This window comes from Canis lupus, chromosome 4, assembly GCF_011100685.1.
Source record: "Canis lupus familiaris isolate Mischka breed German Shepherd chromosome 4, alternate assembly UU_Cfam_GSD_1.0, whole genome shotgun sequence".
NCBI lineage: Eukaryota > Metazoa > Chordata > Mammalia > Carnivora > Canidae > Canis > Canis lupus.
This window is the reverse complement of record NC_049225.1, coordinates 64,844,474-64,859,076: the sequence shown is the minus strand read 5'-3', so window position 1 is coordinate 64,859,076 and position 14,603 is coordinate 64,844,474. Positions and strand designations below refer to the sequence as shown.

The following is a 14,603-nucleotide window of genomic DNA, read 5'->3' as shown; positions in this document are numbered from 1 at the left end:
GAATGATCAGTACGTTAACTGTGCCTGAAGCCTGCCTGTTGCCCTTGTGGGAGATTAGAACGAGAGCCAGATGAGCCCCCAGCAGTGAGAACAAAGTTGGTAAATAGCTTTTGTACTGAATCCAGTGAGCCCTCACATATGTAGTTTGAGCTATAAAGAATTTCCTCTTTGTTATCTGATGAGTTTATATATTATTTCTATCTTAACAAATTATTCCTCAAGAGGCAGAGTAAAGGGATTGCAAGCACATTATTCAGAAAAGAATTTGAATAGTTGAGAGGGCAAAGGATTTTTTTCTTGGCAGTCTTTAAGTGTGTATATATATATATATATATATATATAGACACACATATATCTATATATAGACACACATATATCTATACAGAAATATCTATACACATTTATATATACACAAATATGGATAACATGTATATATATACACACACATATACACACATACATACGTATATACACACACACAGAATATGAATCTCTGATTCCAGCCAGGGATAATTCTTTCATCTATAAAACATACAGAGATTGTTGTATAGCTATGGACCCAGGAAAATAATTCACTTCAGTATCTAGAAAAATTTGTGCCTCTCTAAGTTCTTTTACTGAAATGATTCTTTAAGTACCTATGGCTCCAAGTCTTCACTGTTGTGATAAATAACTTTGATTCCCAGGACTTCCTACTGAGGTTTTCTATGATCCATTAAAAAATACATTACTTTAAAAAAATTAATACATTTTCTGCTGAGTTCGACTGAGAGTATGGTCTGTCCCCTTTACTACAGTGTTTCTGGCTTCTTGGCAGCTGATGTCAAGAGATGAGATGACCAGTCTTCTATGTCAACCTTAGAGACAGAGCATTAGGGGCATGTTTGGACCTGTCTAGATTTGTTGAGATGTGGTTAGCGTGGAAGCTTTTCTCTGAAGACAGTTGGAGCAGAATGCTTTAAATTCTTTGCACTGTAATTGAAGATTACTCATAGTATTAGAGAAAAACTTCATTCTATCTCAGCGTGATGAGACTTCTGAGCTCACTATGCCAGTTCAATGTTTAAATTCAGGAATATCAGTGTTCAGCTGCAGAGTAAATGTAATGGGGGAATTTTAGCAGATCCACTTTATGAAGAAGTTCATTACAAAACGTAATTATTAACTGTTCAATCAGTTGACTTGTGGATCAAAGACACTATTTAGCGTTCTTGGGCTAATAAGTGGGAGGAGAAGATTTCAAAGCCAGAATGGAGAACTTGGATAGAATATGGAGGTAGTAAATGTAGCTATTATAAAAGTCTAGGAGGGAAAGAAGAGATAAAAAGAAAATAGTGGAAATGAGAAGAACTTCAGGATTGAGTAATAGAAAAAATGTTTGTCCAAAGTATGGCACTGAGGGCAGTGGACCAAGAGGGAGAAGTTCACCATGAGGAAGAGCAAGGTGCTCACAGGCAGTGTCTCTCTGAAAGGCACTAAGGGGTCAGCTCCTGGTCAAAGAAGAAGGGTTGCTTGTAAGTGGAGCTGAGCCCTGAGTACAGAGGAGGAATTCATTGCAAGGGCTTTGCTCTTCAAGGAAAGTAAATAGCAGGTTAATCTGTTCAGAGTAAAAGAGTGGAGGGGTATGTGGAATTTGAAGAAAGCTAAAATATTTAGAATCATTTTTGTGAAGAATATGTGAGAAGACTCAAATGAAACCAAGGAAGAATAAATCAAAAGATCTGAGAGAACCACGGTAAGCCCAGTTTGAGTGAGAAAATTCGATTTCTATTCTATTTTTAGGCTGTTCTGACCTACTTTGAAATCCCCCAAATGCTCACAACTTGTCTACTTTCTCCCTGTGAGGTCATACATGACCTGTTTGCCTCATGAAAAAAAAAGTTTCAAATTTTTCCCACCTCCTAAAACAAATTTCATTAGTTTCTGAGATCGAGGCAAACCAATGTGGTCAATGTGCAGATATAAAAAGAAATGTTAATGGCTTTGCCTATCCTCACAAGGACTTTTAATTGTGATTCTTTCTCAAGTAACATAATTTTTCAATATGGTAATTTAGAAAATATTTCTAAATCCTAGAAGAGAAACACAAAGTTTGGGAAGTTTCAGATAGGGAAAGGGGTTTGTGAGCTGCTCTATGTGGCAGTGGAATTTGAAGGATTCCTTATATTCCATCACATCACCTAATTGGCCACAGGTAGTATAACATATATTTGTGTGTTTATATGTAGGTATATAAAATATCTACATGATTATCTATACTCCAGATATTACTTGTGAATTAGGGATATTTCTTCTTTCCTGAAAAGCTAGGGAGAAAAGACTGGGCTGTTTTAGCTATATAAATATTTTTCTGTAATCTCACATCATATAAAAATAAAATGACACTTTCTGAATACTTTACCCTGAAAACTTTTCTATTACTTGGGAAGCTCTTCTTAACTGCTTCCTTTGAGTTTGGTTTGTGATTTACTGGGACCATTTAGAGACAGCTCATATTTTCTAGGCATACTGTAGATATTTTAATGCCTTAATCAATTTTTGCCACTTTAGTTTCTCTACTGGGCTAGATTAATCTTCCCCTACGTTCCCAACTTTCAAAGAGGATCACTTATCAAAATCGTCTTTACAGGAAAAAATGAAGCTGCAATTAAAAAAACACACTTATCTCTCCCAAGTCATATATCACAAATATTGTTAACTATCATATAAACAGCCATCAGAATAAACCCTTACAATAAGTGTGTTCCTCAGTCTAGAAAATGTGTAAAAATGAATATTGTTTGCTTTTCAATTTAAGCTAATTTGATTTTCAGCTTTCTCCACTAATGTATTATGATATGTCACTTCTGAAATGGTAGAGATATACCTAAAACTCGTGGTATGGGTGAAAATGAAGTTTTAAAGCAGAGAAAATGAAAAGAAGTAGGAGAAATTGTGGGAAACCTTCTGTAAATGAAACACCAATTTCTGACACGGGTAACACCTTATTCAGGCACCTGATGACTTTTCCCAGGCTTTCATTTCCATTGTGAGATCCTCTGGGCTTATATGGTTCTAGCATAGGTGTGCTCTCCTTCACCACATCTCTCCTCACCTTGCTTTCCAGGAAGGCCTCAGCTACTCTACAAGGGACTTAGAAGAAAGAGAAAGTTGTTGCTTTGCTCTTTTGCTGTAAGGGCAAAGACAATAAATTGGATTGGCTACTTTTTTTCCAGAAATAAAGGGGTTCCAGAAATACTGATACTGCCTCACTCATCAAGGCAATAGATCAAGGTATTTGATTCTCAACATCCTCCCTGTGATACCATTCCTCTAGGGTAGCTCTCAGTAAAGCAGTAAGTTACATTCTTAAATCAGGTACCAGCAAAAGCTACTTCTCTAGGTCCTCTTGATGCCCATAATGATAAATATATGAAGATGGCATAACAGGCAGTTCAGCCTTGTGTTCTGAAGGTCATGCTCAAGGACATATTTTAAAGGACTTGGAAATTTGACAAAAGCATACATTTTCAAGGAATAACATAAAACTTGAGGCATCTCGAAAACAAATTTAAAATTCTTATCTGGACTTAAACTTTAATATGGGAAGATTTCTATCCCTCTCTCCTTTCAAAAAAAATCACTGTTGTTTCAAAAGTTTTCTGTGGAGATACGGTTCAAGCCAATCCTTTCTATATTCTATTTAGAGATGTATCAATCACTGGAAGACTTTGTGGTTATCATTTGTTGCTTTGGTGAACCTAGAAATATGTTAACTATGAACAAGAGGCAAGAGAGAAAGAAAGCTTTGAGCTGAGAGTCACTGTAACCCTGGGGAGATGGGTTTCTGACTGGATTCCAGTGTTAACTTTTTGAAGTCAGGCACACAGTTTCATTGGGCCTTAGTTTCCCTAGCTTTAAAATGAGGACTCCAAACTAGAGTTACTCTCTAGGGTTTCTCCTGGTGTTATGTCTATGCTGGAAAGCCTGTGTCCAAAGTAGTAGTCTCCACCATTCAAAAAAAGTCTACAATGAGGAACCCTGGTAAAGGATTGTAAAACTATCAGTTATTTAACTATTCAACATCTCTGATTTACCTTGAGGCATTTTTAAAAATACATATGAATGAAGCTAGGTGAAGCCTATGTTTTCTTTCCTTGCTGTTTACATTCAGGACTGCCCAGTAGAGCCATGGGAGCCCAATGAAGCTCTGTGAAGTCAGATAGGGTCGCTTGAGACCATCACTTAGAAAACCAAATCCGGCTGATGGGAAACATTCTGAGTGGGATGGTGGTGCTCTTTCCATCTCTTGTTTAATTGAGTTTGCATATTTGGAAGCCCATTGATAGGTTAAGTAGAAACTTGATTCTATCCCTGGAAAGAAAACTGTTAATGATATGCTATGTGAACCTGTTTTCCTTTTCTGCTCAGCAATTTGTATAGGCTCGCTCCTTATTTGTCTCTTGATAACCTCATCAATCTCATCCATGCCCTCCTGACCACAGTGCCTGATTGCAGTAATTCCATTTCAGGGGGGCTTTTAGAAGGACTTGGCTTTTGCATTTAGCTAGAACTGCACGATGGAGTGATCGTTTCTTCCCGAGAGTGAGCGCCGAGATCATATTATGCTTGCCTTGATTTCTTTGTAAAGGCTGCCTATAGAATTTCATATTGATTTTAAGCTAGCGCTGTTTCATTTTTAACTCCTTTGTAAGCCAGGAATCCAGTTATATTAGCCTCTCCTCCCTGTCATTCTGACAGGCATTGGTTACCTGCTTTTTGCAGGCTGTATTCCCTACTCAACGTAGCTCTTTTGATATAGAACTTGTTGCCTTTACTCTTTTATGTTGTTGCTTTGTTTGAAAATCCAGACCAGTGTAGTGCAAGGTTGTAAGGCTAAGATGTAATTGAAAAATGGTATACAAATGAGAAAGCAAAGAGGATGGGAATTGATGCCTAGGATTCGCAAAAGCACTGGCAGCCGTACACTGTTCCAGAGAGGGTTTTGAAGAAGACGTAAGGTTTGCCAAGTGATATGAAGAAAGGCCCAGTTGTCAGTTGAACAATGAAAGATGGCTACAGGTGTGACTTCCTGAAAGCATACCTTAGTTTCAATGTTTATCAACTGGCTGTCCTCCAGAAACTCAATTTGGTGTCATTTGGCAACAAGTCTGACCTAGAGCAATGCAGACTTATATGTGGCACCCACTCTAATGGCACAATCATTTCGTAGTGCCTTGGAACTTACAAAGCCTTTCAAATCCTTTGTCTCATTTTCTTTTCACAATGGCCTTGGAACACAGGCAGGGGAGGTATTAGTATGCCCTTTTAGAGGTGAGGGAGTAGAGAACGAGAGCACAAATTAGTCAGTCAACAAATATATGGCACAAACTGGGCTGCCATTTTCGGTTGCCAACACTAAACTTGTTGCTCTTTGGTTTTGTGGCAATCTGAAGTAATGTAAGCAAAAATTCAACTTGCATATTCTTTGTGTCGCCCTTAGATTTACGATTCCTTATTTATTTCCTTGTCTTTGTACTTTCAGATTTATCTCCAGCACAGCAGAGTTACTTTTCTCACAAAGGAGAATGACAGAAATCAAGGTCTCCATGTTAAGCATATTATTCTTAACTGCTTAGAGAATTTTCCCACTGGATTGCCCTATTGTATTTTAAATTTTATTTTAGCTCTATTTTCTCGTCTGTAACGTGAAGGGGTTAGGCTCTGTTCCTCTCATTCTATGGTTCCGTGATTAGGAGAATGCGAGGTGAAGACAGAATCAGGGCTGCAAGTGAGTATGATTATCATGGAATCACAAGCACAGTGCATTATGCATGTTTTAAAACTGGGTATAGTATTTATATTCTAAAGTGTTTTCTTATGAATTACTTCATCCTTCAGCGTGCTGTTTAAGTCATGCTGCAAACATAATCCTCTCACAAATCCAAATCAATGTGTTTGTCCTCCACATAAGATACTTAAAATTTTCAAAATGTGTTTATGTCCAAAGACAAAATGTTTAGTTTTATAGAATTCTCTCAGTTGACAGAGGGCTTTGTAAGATTGACTCTAAGTAGCCACTAAAATATTTATATTCTCCTCTTAGTCATGAATTTCTAGAGTGCTTAAACATTAGCAATCATTTTTAATTTAGTGATTCCATATTCTTTATTTAATACCTTGCTGCCACCCTTAAGGCCAAACCATGTAGTTCAACTTTCAAGAACAAATGAGCTTTGACAAGACTTATGATGAGTTCCATCATTTGTCTTAAAAAACTATTTCACATTTTGGAAGTGCCTCAGTGGCTCAGTTGGTGAAGTGTCCAACTTTTGATTTTGACTCAGGTCATGATCTGCGGGTGTGAGTCTGAGCCCACAGAGCCTGCTTGAGATTCTCTCCCCCTCTCCCTCTACTCCCCTATGTGCTCTCTCTCTCTAGAAAAAGAAAAATTAAATTCAGATTTTAAATGAGACAATTATCCATTTCCTATTTTCATAATGGCCCTTACTGCATATAGGTAGACTGATAGGTCACAGCAGAAATCTGTTAAACTAATTATTTCTTAGCTGCTAGGCCTCAAGGAACTTAAAATATTCAGACTTAGAACAAAATCGGATTCATAAAATCTGCTCTTTTAAAGCCCTTGGATAAACATTGACTTTTGAAAGACTCTTGGGTTACATGTCTGGACTTCAGATATGGACCTTGGAAAACCAGTCACATCAACATCAATAAAGCAACCACCACAACAAAAAGCCCAGGGAAATACATTACCTTTTTGCTCTTCAAATTTAATTTTTAAAATGCTATTGGTAATTCCCAGTGATCAGCTCACAATTCGGCCTTTTGTCTCATTTCTTAAGAGTTTAAATAAGTAGCTACTCAAATTGTGAGGATATTTAGAGTTTCATTTCTGTTTGTAATTCCTACTATTTCACGGGCAGAAGTACAAACCCAGGGTATCTGAGTCATTTTCAGCTTTTGTGCACGATTTCAGCAGAGAATTTATTTCCTGCAAATGCTATTAGACACCTTTTTATTATTAACATATATACTGACTTTTCCCCCAAGATTTTCAATGTGATGGGTTTTTATTCCCTTAAGTTTGATTCCAACATGGGTGTGACCAAAACTGGTGGAGAGTAAGCATATTCTTTTAGTAGAATCCAGTCATTGTCACATCTGTGCAAAACCATGGCAGTGAAACCCCAAAGCAAACAAAACAGCACTTTTTCTAAAAAAAAAAAAAAAAAAAAAAAAAAAAAAAAAAAAAAAAAAAAAGCCATTCAATATGCAGCTCTGTTTTATTAACTGATTTGTAGAGGTCTGAATATTTCTCCATGGACCTGGGTCACCTTCTGCACACACTGGGGGCAATTCCTGGTTTCAGATGGTACTACTGTTCCAAATCTCAGTGTGCCAAGATTTGCTTTGAGTCTGAGTTTACTCATATTGAAACTCAAGAGATATAAACTGAAATCAAAATGCTGTGTTCAAAGAATTGCCTGAAAGTTGAAACCGCCCAGCCTCCTGCAGCTGCAGCCATTGTGATTCTATGACCAGAGTTTCTGGGAGGCTTACCCTCCATGAGTCATTAACAGAGTAATTGCTCCAAATTTTTATAGGTATATCAACTGGTGATGAGAAAGCATGATTTAATTTTTCTGGCTACTTGCTTATATCTCGGATTTATTTTCTGTGGGGCTTGCTCCAGTACCATCAGTGGAAAAGGATAAAATACAAGAAGGCAGACTCCCAACTCCAGAGTGCGCCTTCTGACTGATGTTTCTGATAGAGAATCTTCGAGTGGACGTAAGAGGAACCAGCTGTGTGGGAGCACATATTGATGACTTGGTTGGCAGTACTCCCCTGCTGAGTGCCAAGCTACAGATGCACTCCCAATCAATTCCCACACAGCTACAGTTCAGTGAACTATTCTGAAAGAAAAGAGCATGGCACTGGGGGCCATAAGATCCAGAAATACCAGAGAGGAGTCCAAAGAGATCAAATCTCTAAATAAAGCAGAGCTACAGTAGACCTCCAGGGACAAAGTGGCCAAAAGTAAGAAAGAAATAAGCTAACTGAAGTGTGTGTGAATATGTTTGTGTATGTAGAATGGATGTGATAAAAACAGACACTGGTTCTTTTCCTTGTCGTGTGTTTGTTAGTAGTAAGACAGATAGGGGATTGCCTTATGTACTAGAGACCAGCTCCTGGCTGTTGAATTAAATGAAGTGGAGTGAGCAAATAAAGTTCTCTAAAAATTCCCAAATATGGAATAAACTGAAAGTGAAAATATCATGTACATAATATATATCACTTTTTGCTGAATGGTTTTTTGAAATAACAGAACAATTATAGCTTAGAAAATGAGAATATTGGGTGCTGTGTTCTGTGATCCATTTCTATGGCCTCGATACAGTCCTGTGAGAGTCTTCTCTTTTTTCCTTTCCTTGTCTTGTTCTTTCTTTCTCTCTCTTTTTAATATGGAATGCTTCATGAATTTGCATGTCATCCTTCACAGGGGCCATGCTAATCTTCTCTGCATCATTCCAATTTTAGTATATGTGCTGCCAAAGTGAGCCCCATTTCTCTCTTTCTACATGTGTGGTTTATACATGTATATTATGCTTCCATATATGAACATGTAATGTATAAAATTAACTTATTATTAAAACTTCAATATAAAATATTGAATACATATATACCATATACATATACATATATATGTATATATACCTTTTATGATCTGATAAATGAGAACTCCTGGAGAATTAAAAAAAAGTCTAGAGAGATTTTAAAATGTAAGAGATTTTATATTTAAAAACTAAGGTAATAAAACATTCATTTTTGAAATATTAAAATAAAAACTGATTTTTTTCATCTAGTTTGAAATGCTTACATTGTTAAAAGGGACAGAAGCTTCACTTTGAAAATAATGACTTTAAACTCAACATAAAGTAATTTTATTTATTTACTTGTTTTAAGATTTTATTTATTCATGAGAGACACACAGAGAGAGGCAGAGACATAGGCAGAGGGAGAAGCAGGCTCCCTGTGGGCAGTATGATGTGGGACTTGATCCCAGGGCCCCAGAATCATGACTTGAGCCAAAGACAGACACTCAACCACTGAGCCACCCAGGTGCCCTGACATAAAGTAATTTAAAAAGCAATTTTCTAGCAGAAAAGTAAAAAAGCCCTTTTTTTTTTGGTCATTGATCTTTAATTTAATGATCTAAAAATCTGTATTCTATTAAAAATGCCAAATATATTCTTGACGTTTAAGTTCTAGCTATGAGATTGGGAAAGAGTAAGTGGCTGATTTAGGTAGAAATGCACAGCAGGCTGACAACGAAGTGGTCCTAATTCCTATAGTGAGCATCATGCAGTAAAGAATCAAAATCCATGAACAAAAAAGGGTCACAAGAAATGAAAGCAAAAGTGTAGACATCTATTTTTAGTAAGTTTCATAGGACCTGGGAGGGAAGATACGTACAGCGTGAAAATTTCAGAGCTGAAGTTCTAAAAGGAAAATGAGTTGTTGACAATATTGTAAGATCTTTCTTGAAAGTGTCATGGGCAGCTGTTTTCAAAGGTAACCCAGACACAAATAAGGAGCCTAAACAACTTAACTGCACATAAAATAACATTAAAATGTATATCCTTTTTCCCTTAGATACTTTTGTATTTATCACTTTTATAAATATACAGCTTTTAAAAAAGATTTTATTTATTTATTCATGAAAAACACATAGAGGCAGAGACATAGGCAGAGGAAGAAGCAGGCTCTCTGCGGGGAGCTTCATATGGAACTCCATCCCAGGACCCCAGAATCATGACCTGAGCCAAAGGGAGATGCTCAACCATTGAGCCACCCAGGTATCCCTATAAGTTTTTAAGTTCTTTTTAACTTAAAAAGCTTTTTAAAATAATAAAAACTGATTAAACAGCAGCTACACTTTGATAATTACTTAATTTACATAATCTCAATCTTATCTTTGGTTCTTTCAAAAGAACTGTGAACTGTGAGGTTATTATCCCACTTTGCAGATGAGAAGTCTGTGTACGTGGTGAAAATACCAAAACCAAAATATTAATTTCAATCACTGTTTTTCCTTGGCACATCCCACTTTTCTGGAATATAGTGCTGCATACATATTATATATTTAATAAATCCTTCATGACAGATTGATTGATTATTATTAATCACGATTCTTGTCCTAGGAGATATTTACAACAGCGGCTAAGAAAACAGAACAAATGCTTCCTATTTTTCACAAGCTCCCTTGGATTTTTCCAGCTTTTCAGGAATCAAGCCCAATAATGATGAGATCAGCCAACCTCCCTTCAGATAAAAATATCTTTTCTTTCTCAGAACTCCCCCTCTGTCCCCATGGCACCCTGCTCAATGCAGTACAAACAGTAGATGGACTCACTATCAGTCACTAAGCACTTACTGAGCACCTGTTCTGAGAGGCAGAGTGTGCAAAGTAGTGCTGGACTGAGGCACTGAGGAAGAGCTGGCTCTTCTCTGTAAGTGAACTGGCTGTATGAATTTGAGCAAGTCACTTTCTCACCTGCTCTAGAGTTCAGTTTGCTCATCTGTACAACTGAAAGTGCTTGACAGGTTAATTCCAGGATTCCTTCTAGCTCTGATGACCTCGGCTTCTGTTATAGCATCTTTATTTCTTGGGGTGGGGGTGGGAGGGCATTCAGGGAAATAAATTTGGAAGAGTGGAAACATTCGGACACGTTCTGAAATAGTTTGTTAAATTCCTTCCAAAAAACCACACATTCTATTTTTCTCCTCAACTGCTTTCTTATTTTTAGGTTTATGTTTTCAAAATGATACCTTCTGAATAAATAGATGGGGACAATAAAACCACCTATAAAAACAACCTAGTAAGGTGGCAATAAAATATGAATCATGGTTCCCAGGATCAGTAGCATTGTCAGAATGTACATATCACAGTATACAACACTGACAACTGTGGTATTCTCTTGGGGGGAGGGGGAAGGGGAGGCATGTATTAATCAAGGACTGAGCCGACATTGAGGTAAAAGGGTGGGGGGATGAGATAAAATAAACTTTCCATGCCTCAGAATGACTGGCTCAAAAAGCTACCATTTGGAAGAGTTGTAGCTAAATCCAACTGTGATCCAGGTGATAAAATGGAGCTAAGGAATTGTAGGAGGTAGTTTCTGTCTCTGATTCTGTCCTTAACATGATGTATGATGTTGAAGAAGGGTATCAACCTTTATCAATTTCTTCATAGTGAAGTGGGTAAAATAACACTATTTCCTTAGTTGTATATTTTTTTATAACACTGATATTTATAAAAGGTTTTGGTCTCTTTTTATGGAAGAACACAATATAACTAATAAAAAGAACTGTATTCATTTTCTACAACAAATGTTCATGAAATAAAATGAATGGTGTCACAGAGCAATTTGCTAAACTATATTTTGTAAGTACAAATAGGAATTTTCTGCATCACATACAATTTAGTCTATCGAATTAGGATGAACATTACCCAAAGAGAACACAATACAGGAGCTGTAATTTAATGATCATACTAGACAGCCACCTCCCACATAGCAAGAGGTTATCATAATTATTTACATTTGGGCGTAGAAAGAAGACAAAATGTGTCATCTTTTGGGTTGCTGCTTGCATTCAAAAAGGAAATGATCTTCTCTAAAGACTGCAGTCAGCAAAATGAATTAATTAAAACTCATCAGCTTTGATAGTGGAAACAGAAATTTACATCAAATAAAGAATTTCTCTATCAAGAAAAGAGGTTTTCTAGAGAAGAGAAAATCTTAAAAAGACAGAGAAAGGAAATCATGACCCTTTTGACATATCCATGAAAGCCACTTATTCAACAATGAACTCTCACAGTAATGGAGAACCACACATTCTGAGGGGTCTACACCTTGTCTTGGTCTTTCATTCTCAGAATTTCCAAGTTTTCTATTTAGTAAATGCACTCTTCCCTGGACACAGACAGATGTTTACAGAACATGTATTAGAATCAGGGAGGATAAACAGAATGACTTTCTGAATTGACTTTAAAAAGTACCTTTTCTTGTCCATCTGCTTTTGGATAATCAAATCTCTATTTGATTAGAAACTAATATTAGGGACAAAAGACAATTGTAGACAGGAGTGCTTTCCCCAGTCTCCTAGTGAAATCACCTTCCTTGATTCCAACCTTTCCTAAATATTAAATTGAGCAGAGTTTAAGAAAAGTCTTCCCTACTGAAGTAGTTTTAAGGATAATGATGTCACTCCATGCTCATAAATATGTCCTCACCAGTTTTCTAAGGATGAGTAAGGCCAAGATACCTAACATACCTGCACACATTGTAGCATCAGTGGATGAGACTTTCTCATCTACTTATGATAAAAGAATAATAAAAAGGGCCAGGACCAGAACTAGTTAGACAACATGTAAGGTAGAAGTATTGCAATGTGCTAGAAAATGGAGTATTTCCAAAATGGTAGATTGAGTGGTTTTCAGAAATAAGGGGATTCGGGCAACTGGGAGGAGGGGTGAGTACTAGGAATATTTTATGTAAAAGAGAGTTTAGAGATTAATTTTACCTATTCCATATCTTTTCCAAGATCATACTCTAGAAAACTTTTATTTACCAGTCATTCTTATTTTTATTTCATATCTTCTGGATACCTGGTATTTGGTTAGACTTAGTAAACTGAAATTACTTACTACCTTATGCAAGGCTTCATAAACAACAACATAATGAAAGTTAAAGATCATATCCAAATTCATACAAACTATATGAGACAATTAAAAATTATGCATAATTTCAACAAATACTTGCTGAGTGTCTACAATATGCCATGCAAACTTGTATGTGCTGGCAATACCTTAGAGAACACTAACAAATATCCCTGACTTTACAGTGTTTACATTCTACTGAGGAAGGAAATAGATAGTAAGCAAACACATGTGGAATATAGACTGTGTGTCCAAAGATCGTAAGTTTATAGAAGAAAATAGGGAGAAAGAGTTCCCAGACAGGCAGATGGGGTGGCTGGGTGAAATTTTCTCTAGAAAGTTCAAGGAAGGCCTTGTTGAAAAGGTGGCTTTTATGCCACACATGAAACTGCTCTGGACAGATTTATGTATGGCATTCAAAAGAAACCTTCAGCTTTTCAGTGATCTCATATGAGCTCAAATGTCAATGCAACTTATGTGAATTTCATTTAGGTTGATTTTTTACCTCTTTCAATGTAGATTCACTCTCATAAAGTTATTGTGAAATATAATCATTCCCCACTGTCCTACATTCTACCTAAGAAAGACTACAAATCTAAGATCTTGTGATATTTAGCTATTTTAAATTTTTACAATTGTCATTTGCCTATGAAAAGTTACCCCATGAGGAAAAATATAAGCTTCATCCTGTATTATAATGCAGCAGAAAGCATAAAACTAAGACTGAAGAGATGCAGGTTCTGGTTGTCTGGTTCACACATTACCTATTAACCTCAGTTTGGAGGTTTAACCTCATTTGCATGATAAAGCATTAGACCACTTCAACAGTTCCCAAAAGGTGTTCCTCAGAGCACTAGTGCTTTTGGAAAAAAGACAACTAATGGTCAACTAAGTATGAAAACATCATTTATCACACAGACTCTAATCAGAGAGTCCAATGCAGGTTAAAGGATCTGAAGGGCTATTGAATAAAAGGAACCCATCGAACCATAAACTTCGTTTAACTCAGAATCTCCTAAACATACTGCAACAGACCTAGGAAAAAATCATAAATGCTCACGTTTCTTATAGTTTGGAAATTGTAATTGCTCCTTTCTATTATGTCAGTTCCATTTTATCAATAAAGATGAGCTAAGTATACTGAGGTTAACAACTATGGAAAATCTCAAGGGTTTAAGACAAAAAAGTTATTTCTTACTCACATGATAATGTTTACTGGGGACTGGCTTCAAGCCTCAGTTCTGTGTTCTTACTGTAGTCCACAATGGGCAAAACAGTCACAGTCTGGAGCATCACCAGTTGCTGTGGCATGAAGAAAGAGAGCCCAGTGTGACCTCATTTTAAGGTGTAGTTGGAAGTATATATTTCACATGTATTTGGGACCTGTACAGGTAGTGACTGGTAAAAGACCTAACGACTCCATGCTTATCTTCTGAAATAATTTCATGGTTAAGCTACATCTAATGGATGGTGGTGGCTTTGGAGTTCTTGGATGCCTGATTTTCTTGTATTCCAATCAAGAGCTTTGGACTTTATTCTTTAGGCAATAAGATTGCTTGTGGAAAAAAATTTATCCCTTTGAGACTTGTTTTTAAGTTCTTTTAGGATAGCTTCACAATAGCCTTTTTCCTAGGGCTAGTATAGCCTTCCCTCTAAGGGTATGACCCTTAGATGGCCCCTAGTGAATGTTCTGAGTACCAAAGGAGCCTCAACTCTGGCTAGTGGGAATTTCAACAGTTCCAGACTAGTGCAAACTCTGGAATTCATTACCTGGCTGCCCAGAAATTGTTCCTTTTTCAGAAGTTTTTCTTGCTTTGTCTCTTGGAGTTTCACTGTATGCAAACAAAGGTTGGCATTCAGCTAAAGATTCAGAAAG

At 36.7% G+C, this 14,603-nt stretch overlaps 1 non-coding gene across 1 annotated transcript; it reads right to left on the bottom strand.

The window, feature by feature from the left end:
* Positions 1-8,462: 8,462 nt before the first annotated feature.
* On the bottom strand, positions 8,463-8,568 carry LOC119871665. The gene has a single exon (XR_005358737.1). It is a non-coding gene; the product is annotated as a U6 spliceosomal RNA (small nuclear RNA).
* Between the last annotated feature and the right edge of the window lie 6,035 nt (positions 8,569-14,603).